The sequence below is a fragment of the Pinus tabuliformis genome, chromosome 8 (assembly GCF_031772625.1).
Source record: "Pinus tabuliformis cultivar Carrire ecotype Pingquan chromosome 8, CPIR1, whole genome shotgun sequence".
NCBI classification, from domain to species: Eukaryota; Viridiplantae; Streptophyta; class Pinopsida; order Pinales; family Pinaceae; genus Pinus; species Pinus tabuliformis.
The window spans coordinates 652,661,203-652,667,202 of record NC_142294.1 but is presented as its reverse complement, the minus strand read 5'-3'; the positions used below and the strand labels follow the sequence as shown (position 1 = coordinate 652,667,202).

Genomic DNA, 6,000 nt, shown 5'->3' with positions numbered 1-6,000 from the left:
AATGTAGGCATAATGTCTACTTAATCTAAGACCCTTGACATATTGAAATGTCAAAATATCAATGAATTCTTCATATCATACAACTAAATTTAAGGATTATATTAAAAGAATGAATGAATCAATACAAAAAATCTATACAAGCCTTTTTTTGGCATAGAAAAGATACATTTTCACTTAAAATAGTTTTGATATCTCCTTATCATGTGATCTAAATTTATGGCAAAAATATCAATCATGAAACTCAGGAAACTCAAACTAGTTTTATTCAATTGGGCGATAGTAGCCACTATGTCGCCCTGCATAAACAAGGAATATAAAATGTCACCATAGAAAAGAACACCTGAAAATTTGGCATCCAATAATGAAAAAAACTATTTAAATTTTCCCATATATTAACTGATCATTGACAATACTAATATGTACTTGTAGTGGAAAAGGGCATATATTTACTAAAAATGTGAAATGTAGGCATAATGTATTCTTAAGCTAATACCCTTAACATATTGAAATGTCAAAATATCAATGAATTCTTCATATCAAACAACTAAATTTAAGGACTATATTAAAAAATCAAGGAATCAATAAACAAAAGCTATACAAGAATTTTTGGTGGCATAGAAAAGATACATTGTCACTTAAAACAGTTTTGAGATCTCCTTATCATGTGATCTAAACTTATGGAAAAAATATCAATCATGAAACTCGGGGGAAATTTACCTATGTCACTTGCATTAAATAGTTTATGGAGCGCAGATGACCATAAGCCAAGTCTACCACATGAATTAGTCTTGAACCTAATACCATTGCAAGTACAGTAGAAAGAAAATAAATAGTTGCAAATAGACAATCTAAAATGCATATATAAATAAATGATTGAGGATTTAAAGTAGCATAATAAAGAGAGCTGGCAAGAGTCAGAAACATATGCAAGCTTCAAAATAAATAGGTTCAAATATCTATGACCTATAAAATTTTCTCTTAAAGTTGTCCAAGTATCAACGTTCAATAAGTAGCAAGTATTGTGGTTTGAAATCAATATGTTATAATCTATAATAGTCCCATAAATTATCTTAAGAGACTAAATATGTCGCATACTAATATGACATTTTGGGAAAGATCTTATGCTACTAGTAAGTTCATGTGTGTAGATTCAAAACCACAAATTTCTATGTTATCTAAAAAACAAACTGGCATCTCTATAAAAATTTATAATAGCATCAAATATTGAAGATAGTATTCTATCATACCATTGTGCCATCCTTTGTTGGGTAATCATTACCATATATGTTCAACATTGGTTTCCTACCCACAACCACTTGTTGGATGAAAGGCATGAGGTTATTTGGAATTCCCTTCAGATCTTCACCAATCTAGCTACTTGGGTGAGCTCTAACTGGGTTGAAGTAGCTCAATAAAATCATTCTCCACTCTGGATATACCTTATAAATATCATGGGCTATATCTTCAAGAGAGAGTTGAAGAAACACACGGAAAAGGAATTAATTTATGTAGCTATATGGTCCATCTAACCACTAATAACGAAATTATTTTAAGTGAAAAGATGTAAGAATCTATTCAAAAAATATTACTAGTTATTAAAATAGAAATGGCACTCAACAACTAAAAAATACAATATGGAGATATAACTATTACGGCACACATCAAGTTGGACAACATACCTTACTGCATCCATAGGGATTCATTTCAGAAAGTTAGAAGACTTCTACCCATGGATTCACCTCGGGTTGTCCATAAACTATAGCTGATGATGAAAAAACCATTTGATAAACACATTTTAGTAAAACATGATTCCACTTCAAGTTAAATTACTAAAAGTAATTTATGAAATTAACATCTAGTACTGTCATAACTAAGCATCATACCACATTGATACCCATATCCTTGTATACAATGGGCATAATAAAATGGATCACAATCATCCATAAATGAGCAACAGACAACACTGATACACATACCCTTGTATGCATACTAAAATGGATCATAATATTCCCCAACTATCTTACTCACTTACATCAGCTTCAATGAAAACATTTTATATATTGATCTCAGAGCAACATTGAACATATATGCTATCCTTCCTTATAAGTTTCATTTTTTTCTCTATTGACCCATTTATTATGCCACTAGGGAGGAATTGGAAGCATCAAGATGATACACATTAATCAGTGTTAGGACCCCATATTGTCTATTTTTGACCTTATATTTTGTCATAATATTACCCTCTTCAACCCATAGTTGAAAGCCTTTGCTAGTGTTTTGACTTAATCATTCCAAAGGTATACAGTAACTCTCCTCATTGCTATATGTTTAATTATTCAACACATAATCATGCTATCTTTATAATTGATCCTTGAAGTTGACTAAGTTGTTGAACAATTGTTGAAACTGCCTAAAGCTGGCAGGATCATATTTTGCAGTTGCTGAAATAGCAGAAACAACACGAACCTCGAAGTTGAAATAGCGAGGACAGCATGCGAACCTCGAGGAGACAATTGAGATTTGCGTATCAGATCTGCAACAGCAAAGGAATCCGATCGATTATTGAATAAACGGTTACATTGGTCGTAACGATCATGATCCACATTAGTGTAACATCATTCTGTTAACGGGAACTGATTTCCATATTTTTGTACAAAGGGTCGAACTAGAATGTATAATGAAAATCTTTTGTAATAGATGTCTCCTCTATAAAGAGGAGACATCTACATTAGAGGGGATATAAGGGGGGAGAGGATGAACAAACGTAACACAGGAATTGTAGTGGAAGGACGAGACTGAATATTTCTTGTAATATGGTATATTGACAGATGAATAAAGTTATGTTCTGAGTATTTCATCTTAGTTTCCATGTCCTGGGGAATCTTGTGAGAAGGACAAGACCCACCTTCATCACAAGATTCACCCATCTCCTTTCTGTTGTTTGTTGTGTGTGATTTCTGTTCATACCTTATTCACGAGTATTGGTTCTAATGATATTTTACTTTTGCTGAGACTCAGTTTTTCTTTTAATCGATTGATGTTGTATATGAGTGCCTCACCGGTGACTAGGATTTACAGAGTGTATTGGTGAACTGGATAACAGAGGTAGGTGTTGAATGTTCCTACTCTGGGGATAGGGTCCTGATCCTTTATTACAGAACAGCCATCACTTCCTTTTGCAGATTTATTCTCTTTAATTAATTATCTATTCTTATCCCATTCCTGCAATAGACTATAACTGCTGTAACACAGAGTAAGGGTTTAACAAAGAATGAATTGTTTATACTACAGCTTTTAATGCTATTAAAATCGAGTACATACAGTACGTAGTCACCTTTGAAATAATCAGACTTTCCAAGGTTGACAATATATGTGGCACTCGACTGTTTAATTAATAAACAATTAAAGTGACCAACATTTCGGCGCCGTTGTCGGGGAAGGCGACCGAAGATTTTAAAAGTATTAACAATTTTCTTTTAGAGATGCAGGATGCATGAGAGGACGCAGGAAGGCTAACCTTACAGGCGGTAAGGGAAAAGGAGGAGGAAGAAAAACTTTCATTGACGATATTATTTCAAAAGCTGAGACATCCCAGAGGTTAAGCTCTCGAAGGCCACAGACCCAACACTCTTTCCAAACAGACTATCAAACAGAGGAAGTAGTGGGACTGGAGAGGGTTATAAAACCATCAGAATATACTGAGGAACCGATGGAAGAAGTCGAAGGACCAGTAGAAAATATCGAGGAGCCAATAGAGGAGACTAAAGTGGAGGAACCAGTGCAGGACATTGAAATTCCAACAGAAAACACTGAAGATCGGGCAAGCGCATCAGGAAAACAACCAATGGAGGATAACAATGAAGGACTTTTCGGTGGAGGTCACAGAGTAGAAGGAAGGGGAGAGAATTTTCTCTCCACCCTGGAATTCCCTATTGGGGAACTCCCCATAGGAGCAACTCCTATGAAGAATATCCCACTTTCAGCATTACCCAATTTCCATGGTTTATCCTCAGAAGATCCTGATGAGTTTCTTTTTGAATTTGATATATTGTGTAGAAGCTATGAATATGTTAATGCTGCTCAGAAATTGAAGTTGTTTCCAGCTACATTAAAAGGGAATGCACTAAGATGGTTTATGAGCTTGGGAGCTCATGTGATTACGACATGGGACCAGATGAAGGAGAAATTTCTGGCCAAATACCAAGATTATTTCCGAACAAGAGAAAGGAAGGAGGAATTATTTAAGATGGTTCAGAAGGAGGACGAAAGTGTGGAGGACTTCGTGGAAAGACTACAGTATAATTTGTAGCGATCTGATCATCCGGATATGAGTAAGGATATTCTTAAGTCAATACTGCTAAAAGGGGTACGAGATGATTGTTTAGATATGTTGAATATGCTTGGAAAAGGGGATATATCTAAGGAATCATATGATGAGATTGTCAACCTCTGTAAGAGATGTTCAAGAGGAGCAGCAAGAAGACCAAAAAGCAAGGATAGTACATACTCAAGAGTCCAGAAATCAGCAAGTGGAGGAGCAACATGGGCCGAAATAGGTAACTTACTTGAAGAATTTAAAACTGAAATGTTAAGCTCTTTTGCTTCACAAGTTGATACCTTGCAGGTTAAAAAGAAGCAGGCAGAAGCAAAAGCTGCTCTGGCTATTTTCTGCTCTAAATGCAGAGAAAAAAACCCACTAAGGGAATTCCCACTGGACAAGGTACCAATTTGCACTATTTGTGAAAAGGACCATGAGACTCAACAATGCCCTTCTTTGCCAGGAATAAAAGCAGCACTGCAGCCAACTGAAGAAGAAGCTGAAGCAGTATACCTGCTGACACAGAGGAGGCAATGGCAACCACGAGGACAAGGTATGAATTCTAACATGCCATTTAATCGTTGGAATAATCATCCTCCTTTTCAAGCAAATTACCCACCCTTCAATCAAATGCAGTACCCACCCTTTAATCAAATGAATTTCCCACCCATGCAGCAACCAAATCCTCCTTTTGTTGATCCTACGATATGGAATCCCTGGGCTCTACAACAATCCTATTTTAATCAATGGAACCCAAATTGGACAGCTCAACAAATTCCATTTCCAAACCAATTTCCTCAGTATTGGAAATCTCTCTCCTCACCATCAAATTCTCCACCGAATAATCAGACAATGAGACCCCAGCTACCTGTACAACCTAACCCCAACCCAAATAACAATAAAGCTCTGCAGGTAATTGATATTCAAAACCAACCTGTTTCCCCTATGCAACGTAATGATATTCATTTACGCTCTGGGAGAATAGTTGAACCCATTATTGATGACATTACTTCTTCCAATTCTGATAAAGAAGAAACTGGAAAAGAAAAATCATCTAATAACAATGTTGAAACAGTTGAATCATCCTCTAATAAGACTGCTGAAGCAGTAGAGCCACCATTCCCTAAACGGCTGGCTCTTACCAAAACACTTGAGCCACCTGCTTTTAATATTTTAGGAGAACTGCAGAATTTATATGTTAAAATTCCACTCTTACAAGCACTGAGAGATGTACCAATTTATGCTAGAACTGTCAGAGATATTTGTATTAAGAAACCTGGAAGAAAAGCTAAAGATCCCCTCACAGTTCATGTGATGGGTGATCTAGCTGCTCTAATGTTAGAAAAAAAACCCTTCTGTGAAATATGGTGACCCTGGTCATCCTACAGTCACAGTGCAGGTTGGAAAAGCTTTTGTTTCTAGAGTTCTAGTAGATCTGGGTGCTGCAATAAACATCATGACACTTGAAACCGCACAGTTACTACAGTTAAAGAATGTAATTAGGGAAACCCCAACCATTCTAGAGGTAGCTGACAGCTCCACAATCAAACCTGAAGGAGTCATTGAAGACCTGATAATTTCAGTCGAATCTTGGAACTACCCAGCTGATTTTGTTGTATTACAGACTAAAAAAAATTTGGGGGGTCACCCATTGATTTTAGGGAGACCCTGGCTGGCTACAG

At 36.1% G+C, this 6,000-nt stretch overlaps 1 pseudogene; it reads right to left on the bottom strand.

Annotated features, from left to right (window-relative positions):
• Positions 1 to 717: 717 nt before the first annotated feature.
• The window catches only part of LOC149237237 (UDP-glucose 4-epimerase-like), a 128,089-nt pseudogene continuing 122,806 nt past the window's right edge, over positions 718 to 6,000 (bottom strand).